The sequence below is a fragment of the Eumetopias jubatus genome, unplaced genomic scaffold (genome assembly GCF_037043125.1).
Source record: "Eumetopias jubatus isolate StellerSeaLion01/CBP00866 unplaced genomic scaffold, mEumJub1_p1.0 scaffold_11, whole genome shotgun sequence".
NCBI classification, from domain to species: Eukaryota; Metazoa; Chordata; class Mammalia; order Carnivora; family Otariidae; genus Eumetopias; species Eumetopias jubatus.
The window spans coordinates 119,485,769-119,503,386 of NW_028274817.1; positions in this window are offsets into that span (position 1 = coordinate 119,485,769).

The following is a 17,618-nucleotide window of genomic DNA, read 5'->3' on the forward strand; positions in this document are numbered from 1 at the left end:
CAGGTACAGTTATATGCTCAGGGAAGGAGGTCTCAGTCTCAAGATATGAAATATGATTGGGCTTAAGTTGAACATGATTATTCTACCTCCTTTCCAGTAATTGATTTGAGGGTGGTCATGTGACCTGGTTCTGACCAATTGAATGGAAGAGGAAATTTGTGGGGGAATGCTGTGAAAACCTATCCTCCCTGATAAAGTAGAGATCTGTACAAACAAAAGACCTCATTCCTTCTTACATTGGACTGCTGTCTTGAAAGGACATGATGCTTTGTTGGAGCTGCAGCAGCCATCTTGCAACTATGAGGAAAAGGCCAAGGGAGAGCTGTAAGGGCTGTCCTGCCTGGCACTGTTCTGCTTCTGGATTTCTGGTTGTGTGAGTTAACAAGTCTCTCTTGTTTAAGCCACTTTTTGCTAGACATCCTGTTGCTTGCTATTAAAAGTATATATTCTGAGAACATACATGTTTATCAGGTACCAGAATAGGGACTAAAACCCAAGTTTGATGGTAAACACCCTCCTGGTTTGTTCTCTCTCCTGCCCACCTGCCTTCCTGCCTTTTCTTTTAACAAAAGTAAACTTCGTCTACCATCAGCCTACAGAATTTGAAGTCATGGGAAATGACCAACAAAGATGAGAAGGTCTTTGGAAACATTCTATTAAGTACAGTATATTCTAGACCAGATTGTGACAAGGAATGCTTCATCAGTATTTTTCAGGTAACCTGATACATTTTAGGCATATATGTGATAAACACATTCTTCTTGTAAAAATCCAGATATTACACGAAGCCAAAATTGCCCAAGATTTATTCAATCCTGTTTTCCTTTCCAGACGTAATCATCCATTGCCTTTTAGTCAGATATCTCCCTAGATTATTTTCTATGCATTTATATATTTACATGCTCAGGTCAGGATGAATTTTAGAAGACAAACAGTGTTATACAGCCTATATTGTTCCATGATTTTTTTTTTTTTTAAAGTTCACAGTATGTCTTGTAGATTCTTCCACATCAGTTGATTAGGTATATTTTATTCTGATTATATGTAACCCAGTGTTCTATAGTAGGAGCAAGGTAAGATTTTATCTGCTTATCCCTTTGACTAAAATAATACCTGGCACATAATAGGCATTTAATAAATATTTGTTAAACAAATGAAGTCCCTTAGGGTGTTCATAATTTTTCCTTGTTTCAAACAATGTTCCTACTTAAATTTTAGAGTCAGTTCGTCTCTCTGCCCAAAATTAATCCGGTTGGGACTTTGATTGGAATTTTTGGCAAGAATTGACATTTTTTTGTAATATTTAGCTTTTTCCATGCATTTTTTTACATAAGTATTTCTGCAAGACAGATACCTTTGAGAGAAATTGATGATTCAAATGGGATATGAATTTTTAAGATTTAATAGTTACTGCCAAAATTATTTTCAATAAAGCTTCTACAATTGTTTGTACTACACCAATGGTATAGGATGGTGGCAGTCATGGTGATGATGGTGGTAATGGTGGTGGTGGTGGGGATGGGGTACTGATGAGGGTGATGGTGACTGGGAGGGTGGTGGGGATGGTGCTTATACTCTATCACAAAGAAACCCAGGGCTTTTCAGTCATAGTTCAGTTTAGCTGTGATTATCCTCAGATACCTGATCACCTTTAAATTTTATCGCTCCTCAGGGGCGCCTGGGTGGCTCAGTCGGTTGAGTGTCTGCCTTCGGCTCAGGTCATGATCCCGGGGTCCTGGGATCGAGCCCTACATCGGGCTCCCTGCTCCGTGGGGAGTCAGCTTGTCCCTCTCCCTCGCCCCTCCCCCTCTGCCCCCACTCATGCTCTCTCTCTCTCTCTCTCTCTCTCTCTCTCTCAAATAAATGAATAAAATCTTTAAAAAAGTAAAATAAGGGGCACCTGGGTGGCTCAGTCGGTTAAGCATCTGCCTTCAGCTCAGGTCATGATCCCAGGGTCGTGGGATCGAGCCCTGCATCGGGCTCCCTGCTCGGCGGGGAGTCTGCTTCTCCCTCTCCCACTCCCCCTGCTTGTGTTCCCTCTCTCGCTGTCTCTCTGTCAAATAAATAAATAAAATATTTTTTAAAAATTAAAAATAAAAAAACAAAATAAATTTTATCGCTCCTCACTTCAAGTCTGGAGGGAAGTACCGATTCTTCAGCTAAACCCATGTTCAGAAAATTAGGCTTGCCCGAGAGTATACATTTTATAATTGCTACCAAAATATTGGGCCAGTCCTAGGTGAATGCTCATATTGCCAAGTTGAGCAGTGCTGAATTGTTTTTTAGGAAGAGGAACTCCCAGAGACTTGAACAGCTGTCATAAAGTGTCCTAGGATGGCAAAGGAAGACTTCTAGCAGGAAAGGCAAGCAGTGAAAATTAAATAGTTGACTGTTGGTTCATGCTTATGTAGCTGTCCTGCTGAGTACCCGGACTCTCTGCTGAACTGCTCAGTGTCCCTGTTCCCTAATAAATACCCAGATTCTGTATAGAGGCGGATCCCTGGACCTTAAATGGAACACATAGCTGACTGCTTCCATTTAGACTTTATTTTCACATTTTTCAGCTGCCTATGCAAAACCTAGTACTCCTAACCTTCATTTCACTGTGACTGGCTCATCTTAAACTCGTAAAACTACAGGCAGATTAAAGACTGCTTTTGCCACCATGTTGTATGTATGTGTCTGTTTTAGTTGTGTGTGTTTCTTTGACAAAGTATTTGTGTGCCCAAGGATTAATGCCACTAATCCAATTAGCAATAAGCCAGATCACTTGCTCTAACTGTTGAATATCATACCACATTCAGTATTGGTGTTTCTTGTTTTACATATGAAGTTTCATTTTGCATGATAAGTTAAATGCTTAAATAAAACGGTTGGAGAAATGAATATTCTGAATTACTGAGATTCACTGATTCCAGGAAGTTCTGGAACTCTTGCATGGAGATAATATTTTAACTTAAATACTTTATTTTTTAAAAGACTTTATTTATTCATTTGAGAGAGAGAGTATGAGCAGGAGGAGGGACAGAAAGAGAGGAGAAGCAAGACTCCCCGCCGAGCAGGGAGCTCGACGTGGGGCTCGATCCCAGGACCCTGAGATCATGACCTGAGCCAAAACCAAGAGTCAGACACTAAACTGACTAAGCCACCCAGGCACCCTTTAACTTAAATACTTAAAAAAAAAAAAAAAAAAAGACTTAAGACTCAAAATATGTTCCCATGAGATGCCAAATATACTGTCATGATTTTACTATCTCTTATAATCCTGTTGCCCAAAGGTCCCTTGTATCTGCCTGAGGAGCAACATTGTACCCAACAGTCACTGGGACAAGAGTCCCCACCTGATTATGGAAGCAGGCTCTGGCCCGTTTTAGGGAGGGACTTACTGACCTTCATTCTTCCCTCCCTGGCTGTCAGGCAGAGTGTTCTGGCTAACCAGTGTGAGCTGAAGTGTTGATGAGACGTTGCCTGTGGTCCATTGCCCTGGTCCCAGATGATTCTGGAAGGTCTGCTGTCTGCTCTGTGGGAGCTGCTGGTCAATGGGAATCCTACAGATTGGTGGTAGGAATACACCAGAGAAGATGCATGATTTTGATTTAATACTTTGATTTTAAGCTAATACATGAAAATTAGAATGCCTTTCCACAATGCTTATTTTTAATTTCAAAAGCTATCCTTTGTCCATTGCTGGGAGGCTAGCTTGTATGTTTCGACCCTAAAGCAGTCGAATGTTGAAGCCTGGACTGAGGATGCACACAAGGAGAGAGGTACCTTCTAGAAACAGAGAACATAACCGTAGGGAAAAGAATACCTGCTCCTTACAACTCAAAGTGTGGACCATGGACCAGCAACACCCTGTAGCCTGGAAGCTTGTTAGAAATGCAGAACCCTGGGCTCTACCCCAGACCTACCGAAATCAGAATCTGCATTTTAACAGTATTCCTTGGTGATTCCTATGCACATTCAAGCATGAGGAGTGCTATTTTAGGCAATATTAAGACTGTTTTAGGCATGTTTGCCTCTGGAGTCACCCCACTGCATAATACCACTTGCCATCACTATGCCCCAAGTCGTTTCTGAGCATTTCAAAGGAGCCTCCCAGCAAAGTGTTTGCACGGACTTGCATAGAGAAGTTAAGATCAGAAACGGTAATAACAAGATCATCAAGCAGTTAATGGTAGAGCTCTAGCAAGCCATGCAGTTGATAAGCTCTGTGTGGTTAGAATGGGAATCCCCGGTGCTTTGAGGGCTGACCCTGAACAGTTATAGGCTGACACAGAGATTAGGGCAGTGACACATTGGCAGGTTTTGGGTGAATCAGCATGGAGATAACGCTGGCTAGAGACAGATGAAAGGATACGATAACCCATTAGGTGTGGGGTTGTGCCTTTTTTATAGCAAGCCCTGTCATGTCTGCACCCAACTGTTAAATGCTATGAATAAGAGAAGTGCTGTGATTGTTTTATGTTGACCTTGGGTGGCCTACAGGACCTGGGTTTTAACTCCCGTATCATGGACTCACTTTGGAGCTGACTCGTTCTCAGTATTCAGAAATGACATTTGACCCTGTACATTTTAAAAGTGAGGTATAATTAAGCTACAATAAATTGCACAAATCTTCATTCCAATTAAGTTTTGACAACTGTATGTATTAACCATCCAGAACGAAATATAGACCATTTCCATCATCCCGGAAAGCTCCCTTGTGCCCCTTTCTGATTAATTCAGAAATGCTGTTTTGATTTTCATCACCAGACATGATTGTGCCTGCTTTAGAACCTCATATAAAAGGATTCGTGCATATCTCCTCTTACGCTTGGCTTCTTTCATTCAGCATAATACTTTCTTAAAAGATTTTATTTATTTATTTGACACAGAGAGAGACACAGCGAGAGAGGGAACACAGGCAGGGGGAGTGGGAGAGGGAGAAGCAGGCTTCCAGCGGAGCAGGGAGCCCGACTTAGGGGCTCGATCCCAGGACCCCGGGACTATGACCTGAGCCAAAGGCAGCCGCCCAATGACTGAGCCACCCAGGCACCCCATCATTCAGCATATTTTTAAGAGTCATCCGTGTTGTTGATCATACTGTCTAGTGCTGAGTAGTAATTTGTTGTGTGAACGTACAAAGTTTAGCCACTTCCATGTTGATGAACATATAGGTAGTCTCCAGTTTTGAACTTCTCAGTAAGACTTCTTTGATCGTTTGTAAACAACTCTTGGTGGACACGTGTTTTCATTCCTCTTAGCTAATTACATAGGGGTGGCATTGCTGGTTCTTAGGACAGCCGTGTGTTGAACTGTTTGAAACTGCCAAACAGTGCTTCAGACTGGTTGTACTGTTTTACACTCCAGCTAGAAATGTCTGAGAGCTCAGGTTGTGCCAGATCCTCACCAATATCTGATGTCAGTCTCTTCAGTTTTGGTTTAATTTGCATTGCCTCGGTAATAATGACGCGGGACACTATTTCACACATTTACTTGCCTTTCATATCATCTTCTTTTGCAGAGGGTCTGTTCAGGCAATTCTTTTGCTCATTTGTATTGAGATTTTTCTCTTTTAATTGTCAACTGTGGGAGCTGTCCCAGATGGATTTCTTTCAACTTACCTGGCAAGCCCCCTGCCTTCGGCCTCAGAACCCAGAGTGCCCCTGATGCCTTTCCCTCAGTCTTGCCTGTGGAGGAGGGCTGCCTTGCCCCTGGGAAAGGCCCTGTTCATCTCAGGGGAAAATCCTTTCGCTGCCCTGTCCCAGCGTTTGGCACGACAGCCCTGAACACTTGGTGACGACCCGTGGGAATGATGTGATGGGTCAGTGCCGACGTGCTCGGCGGCCAAGCTCCTTGGCATCCTCCTCTGCCCTGCCAGGCCACGTGTGGCCATTGAACTTTCACTGCAGTCCTGACGAATCTCTCCTTAGCCTTTTGATCCGGATTTCTTCTCCTCCCATGATTCTGCTCTGAATGAGAACAGTTACGGCTCTCTTCTCCCCTATGGAGGGCTCACTGTTCTCTGGAAATTTGTTCATTTAGGTTGCTTTGCACTCCCGCTCCTGAGATGGATCTTATAAAACTTTGATTTTGTAGCTAATCAGGCTTCCTTGGGTGGTTAGGTGAGAATGATGCCCTCTTGACTGTTCTGCACTCCAGCCAGAAGGGAGTCCTGCGCATTCCCTCCACTCTGTCCCTTCCTGCACTGTGCCAGAAATGCTCTCCAGACTAAAACCTAGAGACAGAGATTGCCTTAGACATAACAAGCCAGAAGGTTCACGGTAACCCAGTGTGGAAACCCTGCAGTTAGAAGACCCAAACTAAGTTATACTTTTATGTTGGTAATGTAAAGGTTAGCTTAGCATCCAGTAAACCATGACAGCAGTTGACATCACTGTGACTCAGTTTTCTTGTCCATAAAAAGGGAATGAAAAGAGTCCTTGCATCACAGGGTTACTAGAGGACTAAACAAATATATGTGAAGAGTTTAGAAGCGTACTTCTTTGTTTTAAAGATTTTTATTTATTTATTTGAGAGAGAGAGAATGAGTCAGGGGCAGAGGCAGACGGAGAGGGAGAAGCAGGCTCCCTGCTGAGCAGGGAGCCCGATGCGGGGCTCGATCCCAGGACCCTGGGATCACGACCCGTGTCGAAGGCAGACGCTTAACTGACTGAGCCACCCAGGTGCCCCTAGAGGCATACTTCTAAGGCACATAGTAAATGCCTGATAAATGAAACACTAGCTGTTATTAATAATATGTTATTACGGGGGCTCCCGGGTGGCTAAGTCAGTTAAGCGTCCAACTCTTGATTTTGGCTCACGTCATTATCTCAGGGTTATGAGATCAAGCCCCGAGTCACGCTCTGCGCTCAGTGGGGAGTCTGCTCTCTCTCCCTCTCCCTCTGCCCCTCCCCCGGCCCTCTCTAAAATAAATAAATCTTAAAAGAATAAAATATGTTAGTACAAATGACAGTAGTTATAGCATAAAAAGTTCCTTTATCAAGGACCTACTCTTCTCAGTCAGTCCCTTTCATGTGTTAATTAAACCTGAATTTCAAGCCTTCTCCAGGGCGCCTGGGTGGCTCAGTTGGTTAAGCGACTGCCTTCGGCTCAGGTCATGATCCTGGAGTCCCGGGATCGAGTCCCGCATCGGGCTTCCTGCTCAGCAGGGAGTCTGCTTCTCCCTCTGACCCTCCCCCCTCTCATGCTCTCTCTCTCTCTATCTCATTCTCTCTCTCTCAAATAAATAAATAAGTAAATAAATCTTAAAAAAAAATAAAGCCTTCTCCAGGGATTAGTAAGAGTTCGCAGATATGGCCAACCAACACTAGTCAGTATTCCAGTTCCACAAACAAATAGATCAGAAAATTGTGGCTTAAAAACTCGGTACCCATGTTTTATAGTTAATATTATTTAGCAATATCTTCAGTCCTCCTGCCTTTGGGTGGGATTGTACCTCTGTGCGTCCTTGACATGAGGTGGGGCTATCTGACTTGCATCGGGCAACAAAATGTTCCTGAAACGTATCCCTTCTGGGCAAGTCTTTAAAAGAGCTGCTTTCCAGTGCAACACGCTTTCTTCACCCAGCCACCAGAGCTAGGGATGTTCAAGTGGAACGGCTTCTGAGTGAGGGTGATTCGGAGCAGACTCATGGCAGGCCCATGACGAGCGTGCAGAATAAGCCAAAAAATGAACGTTTGCCTTAGAACACAGAGAATTTGAGGCTGTTCGTTCCATCAGCATCACTAAGCCTATCTTGATTGACTGATACAGTACCTTCAGGATGTGGTCCACACCGTGCTTTGCTCTGGTTGTGCAGGATTGAGTCTAGTGGATGAACTGGCCAAGCAGAGAACTAGAGACCAGAGTTTGGCTGGAGGGGTAGCCAAAGGCATGGGTGCCAGAGAATGAGTTCAAACCATAACTAAGACCAAGTGCCAAATATTCAAGTGTCCAAATCTGTCCAGAGTGCAGGTGTGGGACTGGCAACAGGAGACAGGAATGAGAGCCGAAAAGTCTGGAGCTGAGTAAAGGTAGGGAGGGAGCAGGAAGTGAGGAAGTAAGGGGGTCTGCCCATGATGTTTCACTGTGTAGCAAAGGGAGAGCCAAGACGCGGTGTTACTGGGTGCAGCTGTTTGGTATGTGGCGGGCTGGCTGGCTGGAGGTCACAAGGTCAAGTCCGCAACACCTTGGGGCCATTTCTCTTTGGATGTATCAAGTCTTCATACCAGCAAGATTCCTTGGTTCCCCAAGGTTTGAAGACCACCACAGAAATTCACTCTGTTCTGGATGACGTTTGTGCTCCTTCTCGTTCTTATGCTGAGACTATCTCCCAATCCAGACTTAAAGAGGGATCACTCTCTGATGAGCCCGAGAATCCTACTCACTCTGCCAGAATCACTTCTGGAACTTCAAAACACGTATTTTGGCTCCCTCTTAAGGTACCATGTCATGTAAATCATAGAGAACGTTACCAAGACGGAGCTGTCATGGATGTTTGTAACTGGGTCGGCGACGTTAACACAGCAGCCGTGTAAGGCGAGCACTTAAAAATGTTTCCCAATCCTTCTGGAATTCAGCTCGTGGGCTTAACAGACATGTATTGACATAACTAACTTGTTCAGCATGTCTTTCTATAAGTTACAGGTGAGGAGAGAGTAAAGCTTTGCGTTAAACTCGCAGATGATCTTTTTGTATTAGGGATAATATGCTAATATGATACATGCTAATACGATACATATCCCAAAGTGCAGTTTCATCATTTAATGCAAAGGTACCTCCTACTGGGAACTGAAGATTATTTTACAGGAAATATAAGTAATGGGAAGGCTTTCCCGACACCCAGCAATAAGCTGGGATGTGAGATAATTTACCATGTGCCACTGGTCATGGGCAATATCCTCATATGGAAGATGATCGTCAGGATTCTGTGATGAATGGCTTGTCAGGGCTGGAGGGTGGGCAATTCCTGTTACGATAACCAGGGGCCAAAAGCTTGTTTTTGTTCCCAGTTGTCCCCTTAATAAAACTACAAAGGTCGAAAATGATTGTATGAGTCTGTTTCTATTTGCAACTGTGAAGTTTTTTTAGCATTATTGCTTATTGGTTAAAGTTGTTTGATTTTTTTGAGACAGTTGGCTTATTATGGTAATAATATGCACTGACATTCACTAGTACATCCACCTATGCAGAGTAGATAATAAATGTTTAATAAATGTTGAGAGTGATTTCATATGTACATTTATAAAATTTGAGATCTACAATGTCAGAAAGTCGAAAAGAACCCTTCTGTAAGAAAAACATTCAAAGCAATCAGAAACATTTGGATAGTTTGTGATAATATGCACATGTGACATATATTATACGTATAAATATAGAAATACTTTACAGGAAATATCTCTAAAGAAATATTATCAAATAATCTTTTGGTGTTTAGAGGAAGGCTTGTACAAGGATAGATTCAAGGAGAAGAGCTGCCTTAACTTATTTTATTGCTTCTTTGCAAAAGGTATTTACTCAGGACATCAGAAGTAAAGCTTTAAAGTCAAATGTCTGGAGAAATTTAAATATATGTGAATGCATGTGTTTAAATTGAAGAAGAATGTTGACAGAAATAAATCACTTTTAGAGAGAATTCCCAGGACCCAGTCCCTTTTAGGAAAGCTCTCTTTTGGTCCTTGTGCAAATACACGGTCCTTTAAAGTACTAGCGCACGTCATTTACGGGTTTATGTCTGTATGCCTCTGTTTATTTTTGGCGTGAAAATCCTTGCTTATAAAAAGGGTAGTTAAGTATGGTACTACATAACTGTGATCCCTTTTGCCTGACTTAAGAATTTGTACTTAAGGAACATAAACTAAAGTCGAAGGTAATTCAATTAACATTCTGAACACACAAAGGTATGCTTGCTCCTCAGCTTTTAAGGCACAAAGCAGCGCCATCAGATTATAGCAGTAATTACACCATGTGTACACATTCTTAAAGGTTTCATGAATTGCAGGGCCAAGCTCTAATTTGTGAGGTTTGTCTGTCTGTCTCTGGAGAATCAACCGAAATAGGAATCTTGAAGCCGGATAGCTCAGCTCCTTGTCTAACCTCACAAAACAAAAATCATCACCTTCATTCGCAGACACATATCCAGGTCCCCCCGTTTTCTTACCGCTTATGCTAATTCATTACCAAACTCCGTGGACACCAGGTCTGAAATAGCTCTCGAGCCTGTCCACTCTTGCCCGTTTTCCTTGCCATGGTCCTGGGTCGGGATGCCATCTCCTCTTGCCCATATCAATGTCAGTGGTCTTGTACATGTTCTCCCTGCCCCCACACCGTCTCCCCCAACCTCTCCTCCGCTTTGCATAGGGCCATACTTTTCATAAGTAAAATTGCACCGAGAAGAATGCTGTGAGTCTCAGCTTAAACATACTTCCCCAGGCCATCCCTGGTTTCAGCTCCCTTCCTCTGCCCTCCTGAAGCCTCTGTAATTCCTCTGTTGTGACAAGTGTCACACTTGATTGTGACTCCTGGTGTAGTCATCTGCTTCAGTAAATCACAAGCTCTGTGAGGGTAAGGACTCTGCTCGTCTCATTTACCTCCGAATCCTTGGATTTCAGCCCAGGACGGACTTTGAAATTATAAGGAATTTATCACAGCTCTGTAATATGAGAGCAGTCCTTGAGCCAAGGCATGTACCAACACTCTCTCACATACTAATACGCTGTTTGTCTCGTGCAAGAACACTTATGTCTCTCAAGGAAAATTCCCCAAACTGGTGTATCCCCACAGGCTTCATTTTAACTGGTGAGAGTAGTAAAATCTTACAAATTTCTCCTTGAACTGAGGGTACCAACTTAAATTCCTTCTCTTGACCTTGACTAAAATGCTAGGAAGGACAGTTCCAAAGACTTTATTTTAGGCATGCTTCATGACATGTTAATGTGGAGTTATATATAACCCTGGTGTAAAATGTGATATGAAAATCTGTACATGTGTGGAAGGGGGTGTAGCATTGTTTCCCTTACCTGTTAACATGTTAGACGACTTTTCATGTGTTTTTCTTATTTCTCCCTCCAGTGCCTTATTTACAGGTTTTTTTCCCCATGACTGGAAAAATCTGGTTTAGTTTAGGGTTGACGAATGTGATATAGGAAGAAAAATTACATGTGTCTCTCTCTGTGTGTATTTGTATGTATGTATACATGATGATGGATTAATGACTATTACAAGCAATAAGAAAAATGGAATGTGTGGGAGTTCGTGGAGCAGAAGTTCATTCATGCCTCTATTGTGAAGGAAAGGTCATTGTCAGTTCAAATGAAATCTTTTTTTCCCCCACCTTTATTGAGACATAATGGACACATAACACTGTGTAAGTTTGAGGTCAAAGGAAATCTTGTCTTCATTTTAAATGTTAAAAATGCATTGTATCATTGAACAGACTTGGGCCCTGTTCTGAAAATAGTAGAAGTAAATGTAATTTTCCTTGCAGAAATAAAAAATATTCATTTAATTACAGCCACTGATAAATTTGGCATAAAATCTCACACAGGAAATATAAACTTTAAACATATATGTATATACAGAAATAATGATAGCTGAAATGGTAGTAGTCTGAGGTAAGTGGGGTGGGGATGGGAAGGTGGGTAGGGGTACGGAGGAAATAAGAAGGCCCCGAGTTGATAGTTGCTCAAACGGACCGATGGGTACATGGTGGGTTGTTAAATATTTGGACCTTTGCATATGTTTGAAAGTTTCCGCAGTACGGTGTTTTTACAAAGAGAAAAATCCTATATGTAGAAGTAGAAACATCCTGAAGCTGATAAAACTTAAGCCTGAGGACCCACCACTGAATGGGTCCCTTCTGGAACGGTGGGAGTAGCCCCTGCAGTGTTTTCAAGTGTTCATGTGGTTTTGTTTTGGAAAATTTGCAAAAATGAGATAATTTAACCACAGTGGGCTAAGACTGCTGTCTCTTCCCATTTCAAAATTCCCTCCATTACACTTCCCTTTGTGGTGAGAGGTGTTTGAGAGGCTGTGGGCTTTTAAGGGATCTAGCTAAGGGAAAGTTGAGTTGGGGATACAAAGAGCTAAGTTTCGCTGTCTTTACCCATGGATGAAAGATACAGATTCCAGATTCCCAGCAGAGACATGCATGCTGACACCCCCATAATTATTGGTGGAAATATCGATTTATCATCAGTCTCTTCTGTGTATACTGGCACTAGTTCATTGTGCTAGCGTAGGAATGGTTTCTAGCAAGGCTCCTGTCCAGGCTGCTGACTCCGTCGTGACTTGAGGCATAGGACCACAGACTGTATTGGAGTATGAGTGTGCCCCATGGTACCTGGCACAAAAGTATGTAGGTAGGAAAGGAGAAACAAGGCTTGAAATGTGTCAAGCTGGAAGCCAGTCTATGGATGATTTTTCCAACCCAACAGAGTATAAAGTTATAGGCTTCGGATTTGGTTCCTCTTGACAACTGGTTAAACTAGGAACCCTTTCCTGTCAAATACACTCAAAAAGGCTGCAAATATAATTATAAATGCATCATACTTCCTTTGCATTTTTATAGACATCAAGAGAGAGATAATTTAGCAAAATGTTGTGTTGATAGTGCACAGACCTCTACCACCGGAAGCATAAACTTGAGTTTGACTATGTGTAGCTGCTTAAATATCCATTCATTGTGTATTAGCTTATTTAATGCATTTTTCCCCCTGAGGTAGTGTGGGATTCCAAATTTGAAGAAACACAAAACCACCTCTGATGCGACAAAATGACCTGCAGCACGCATGTGTGCATGCAGACACACACACACACACACACACACACACACACACACACACACACACACACACACACACACAGTGAACCCGCAGTTTGAATGTGACAGGCATTCAGACATTAGTAACTGGATGAAAATGTTGCAGTCTAGTGAATACTCCTGTGAACTGGAAGATTTTTGGAAGCCCCCTTCCACGGTGACTTAAAATACGTAATGTGCTCCTTGAGGATAAAATTTAAAATAAAATGAAATCAGATGCGTTTCTAGGTTTGAAACCAAATTTTCTTACTACTTTAAATTTGAGCCCTTTGTGAAGATGGTTTCAAAGATAACAATCTAAGCCTTTTTAAAAAATAGAGTCCCCTCCAGAGGACTGAAGCGTAACCAAATCCCTCAACGTAGAATAGAACAGTCACTTAAAAGAGAAAAGCAAGTCATCCCATTTCACTTGGTTATTTTCTCTTCCAAATATGGAATATAGGCATCTGGAAAGGGCAACAGTGAGTTAATATTCATCATGTTTTGTTTATCTTGGCTTTTAAAACACCCACTTCTTAAATTTCTGCTTTTTATAATTTCTCTATTTACCCAAGCAGCCTTATGTCTTTTCCAAGTTTTCACTTTAGAGTGAAGATCTTAGTCCCTTTTCCTCAGGTTTTCCTTCTTTCTTCCTAGACATTGTTCATCGTTTTTTCTAAGAGTCTGTTTACTCAGAGCATGCCGACAGGATATTTTGTTTTTGAAACAAGATTTAAGCACATTCACACACAATCAATGATGTGTATAATATGTATGGGTGAATACAATTACATGATCCATTTATATCTTCCATAGCTAAACGCGGGATGCTAGTTGGTTCTTGGTTTGTAAATGGTTATGCCTTTGATTAAATTATCTCAACTAAGCTATGCCTGTAATACCATAGAAGTCTTTTCTTTTTCTTTCCTGAATTTTCTAGGATATAGTTGTGTATAGGGCCTCTCTGAGACAGGGTTCCTCAAATATCAAGGAATTTTCTCACAAACCTAGCTCTTAGAGCTGCATGCAAATATAGCAGCAGTCAGTGTATTAAGGTAAGCAACACTGCAGTGACAAGTGACCTGCAAACCTCCACGCCATAACTCAAGCATAGTTGACATCGTGTGGGGAAAGGCTCTCCTACATTCAGATATTCAGGTTCCGTAAATTTTCTGGCTCTACCCTTGCCTGAGGCCTCAGGATTTGATGGGATCATCTGCAACTGGATGGTAGAAGGAAGCAAGAATGCTTGGAGACCTGCTCACGGTGGGGGTGGGGATTTTCAGGGACCTGGCCTAGTAGTGGCAGACATCATGTGCACCGACATTCTGTGGGCCAGAATTCAGTCATATGCCTGGCGGCATTGCAGGGAAGGCTGGGAAATCTGTAATAGTGAGGCCAGGTGGGCAAGAACTGGCGTTTGGTGAGTTCATAGCATTGTCTCTGTACCATTCAGGTCAACCTGCTATGATTTCAGTGTCCTGTGCTTTGTGGATGTTTAGCAATATCCCTGGCTTCTACCCACTAGACGCCAGTAGTGTTCCTCAGATCTGAAGACCAAAAAAATTTCTAGATGTTGCCAAATGTCCACTGGGGGTCTAAGTCATTCCCAGTTGAGAACAACTTGGCTGGAAACTTCAGCAAGAGGCAACACTTGCCATGATAGCAGCTTCTCTATGAGTAAGGGACATTACTTTAGTGAGGTGAAAAAGTTAGGAGTGTGTTTAATGCTGGTAGAAGTCCAGATGCTGACTTTCTCTCTCTTGGGAATAATACACTTGTGGTGGGCATTTTACTATCTATTCTTGATGATCTGTCCACTTCACAAAACATCTCTGCAGTTGCAATCTGGTATATGGGCCCGATTTTCCCCAAAGTTAATAGTTCGGCTTTTTCAAGTGTTTCTTGCAGAATATATATAGTCATGGAATAAAAAGATCATAGTTAATAATCATTTGTTTATTATTTTTTGGAAACTTTGACCGGCAGGGAAGTATGAGGATTTTTAGAAATCACCAGGGTACAGTGAAAGTTGCCAATAAAAATGTAAAATAATACAGATGTTGTTATGAAGCAGAAACATGTTATGTTTTAAATAAATCAGTATCCTTAACTATTAACAAGAGAACTTGAGTTTAAAAAAAAAAAAAACAATGGTATTATAATTTTATTATCCTTTTCCTACACATCTGGAATTTTGAAAACCTTTTGAATAAAAAAAATCCCATTAGATTATTTAAGTCATTTTTGAGTTTAATTGTAGTTTTGAGAGTATATGGAAAAGTTCTGTTTCAAATCTCTTACAGAATCTTTTTAACATTTTCAAAGAATTTATCTGTGAGTTATTGCCTAATATATGTAGGTGAAATTCAGAGATAGTCTACAAATTTTGTTTTAAAATCACAGTTATTACTTTTCTTATAAAACTATAAAATTTGAAAAATAGAAACAAATATAAAGAAAGTAAATGTGATTTATAATATTTTTACGTAATTTTTATAGCCTTTTTTCTTTGCTTATATTTTAGTGGCTCCCCAGCTTTAATGTGCATAAGAATCATAGGGAGAACTTGTTTAAAAACCATGTTCTACATTCACTGCAAAAGAAGGGTACAGTATGGGGCCTGGGAAACAGCATTTCAAGAGACTCTCCAGATGATTCTGATTCAGATGGTCTATAAAAAGCACTCGGGAAAATCTGATATATATTCTTATGTTGCCATAATATCAGTACCATACATTGACTGGCTAGGGGAGGGAAGAAACTATGGATTTGTACCCTTGCTTTGTCTATTTTAAAGAGCCCCGCTCCTTGTAAATATCAATTTTTTCTACAGCAGTTAGCTTCTATTTAAAGATACAACATTCATTTTAGTCTTTCAGTAGCTTTTGGGTTATTTTCCATGAATTGATAATCACTCAGTGTTTTTTTGCCCTATGTTATTTGGAAGATACACGATTAGTCCATTTAAGATTGAGTAATCTCCCTTGAACAACTAGAACACTTGGCTTGTATTTCTCTTGAGATATGTTAACTCTAGGCAGGAGATAACAGGGGGTGGGGGTGTGAAACACACAGTGTCAGTGTGCAAGGAGAGGAGTGGCATAGACCTGGGTGAATTGGGGGGGGGGTGGTGGAAATCTGTAGTAATTAGCACCTGTTAAAGTGCAAGGGCAAATGAGAAGGAGATGCCTAGGTGGACTCAAGTTTGTGAGTCTGAGCAGCAAAGAGGAGCTGTGTTGGGGAATTTGGGGTGATGGGGGTGAGGAATGTAAAAAGGGAAGCATGATGCAAAGTTTCAGGGCCCAGTGGATCATCTGTTAGAGATGTGTACAAGCAGTTTAGAAATTTTGAACCATGCTTAAGAAGTCAATCAAGGATTGAAATAGAGAAGTAGGAGCCAAAGAAGTGAATGGACCAACCAAAAGAGAGTAAATATTGAAAGAGGGCCAAAAACTAAGCTGTGAAGTATATCTTCATTCAGAAGCCTAGGAAGGGAGGGGTGCCTTGGTGGTGCAGTGGTTAAGTGCCCAACTCTTGGTTTCCACTCAGGTGGTGATCTCAGGGTTGTGGGATCGAGCCCTGCCTCAGGCCCCGCGCTCAGTGTGGAGTCAACTTGGGACTCTTTCCCTCTCCTTCTGCCCCTCTACACTGCACCTTCCCGTGAGCTCTCTCTCTAAAATAAATAATTTTTTTTTAAAAAAGAAGCCTGGGGAGGGGGAAAAAAGGAATAAAACAGATTAAGAAATGGCCAGAGAGAAGTAGAAACACCAGGAAAAAACCTGTCCTGGAATCAAGGGAACACATTGGGAAGGAAGATGTTTTCCAGCAGGCGCAAAGCCAGTAGAACTGAAAGATTGAAACAAAGTAGTTGAGCTTGGTGGCCACATTTCACTGGTGACCTTTGATGGAAGTTCTGTTATTTAAATAGATTTAAATTATTGAAAAGCCAGGAGCTTACAAGAGAACTTTAAAACTCAAAATCACAGCAAAAATTTGATTCCTCCATCTACTCATCCTGAGTTCCTTATTTTGTTGTTGATTTCTGCCTGCAGGATAAGTATTCCCCTGCATTTTTCCCTTGGTGACCTCTTCAGTGTAATCAATTTAGTAGTTGTGGTGCTCCTCTGTGACCCTCATTTGAGGCTCTCTCAGTTAGGTGGGACGCTTCTGTGGAGTTAATTGGTTCAACTGGCCATTCACGCCCAAGGCAGCTTGTCATCCCCTGACTGACCTCTTGATGGGGTACGCCAGGAAATGAGAGAGAGAAGTTAACTAATTTTCTGTAACCCTTTCATTTAATGGCTACACTACAATCACTCTCCCTTTTGCTTAGCTATTGCAACCTCAAATATTAAAACCGCCCAATTCAACTTATCAAATCCCTGAAACAACTTAATGAAATGATATAATTCAGACATTTGGAAAAGGCATATGGTGGGGGTTGATATGTACCTGCTTCCATTCTTTTCTGAGGTTCAAAGCACATATTTAAGAAACCAGTTAATTTTATTCAGTGAGTCCTGTTTCATTGTAGTAGCTTCTCTACTGGGAACTATTTCTAGTATGGTAATATGGCCATGAACCTTTACTTAGCTTTGAAAAGCTAAATAACCTGGAAGTTGCAGAGTTGAATTTGAGTCCTGTTTGGTCTGACTCCATTGCCAATAATATTTCTACCATACCGTGCTACCGTGGCAAGTCATTTTGCTCTTCAAATTTCGCTTTTTAAGAATGGGTACTTGACATATTTTCTTTTTGCTGTCTCCTATAGTACATAAATACAAGTAAGAAATAAAATCAAGGGAACACATTGTCAGATTTATTATGTATG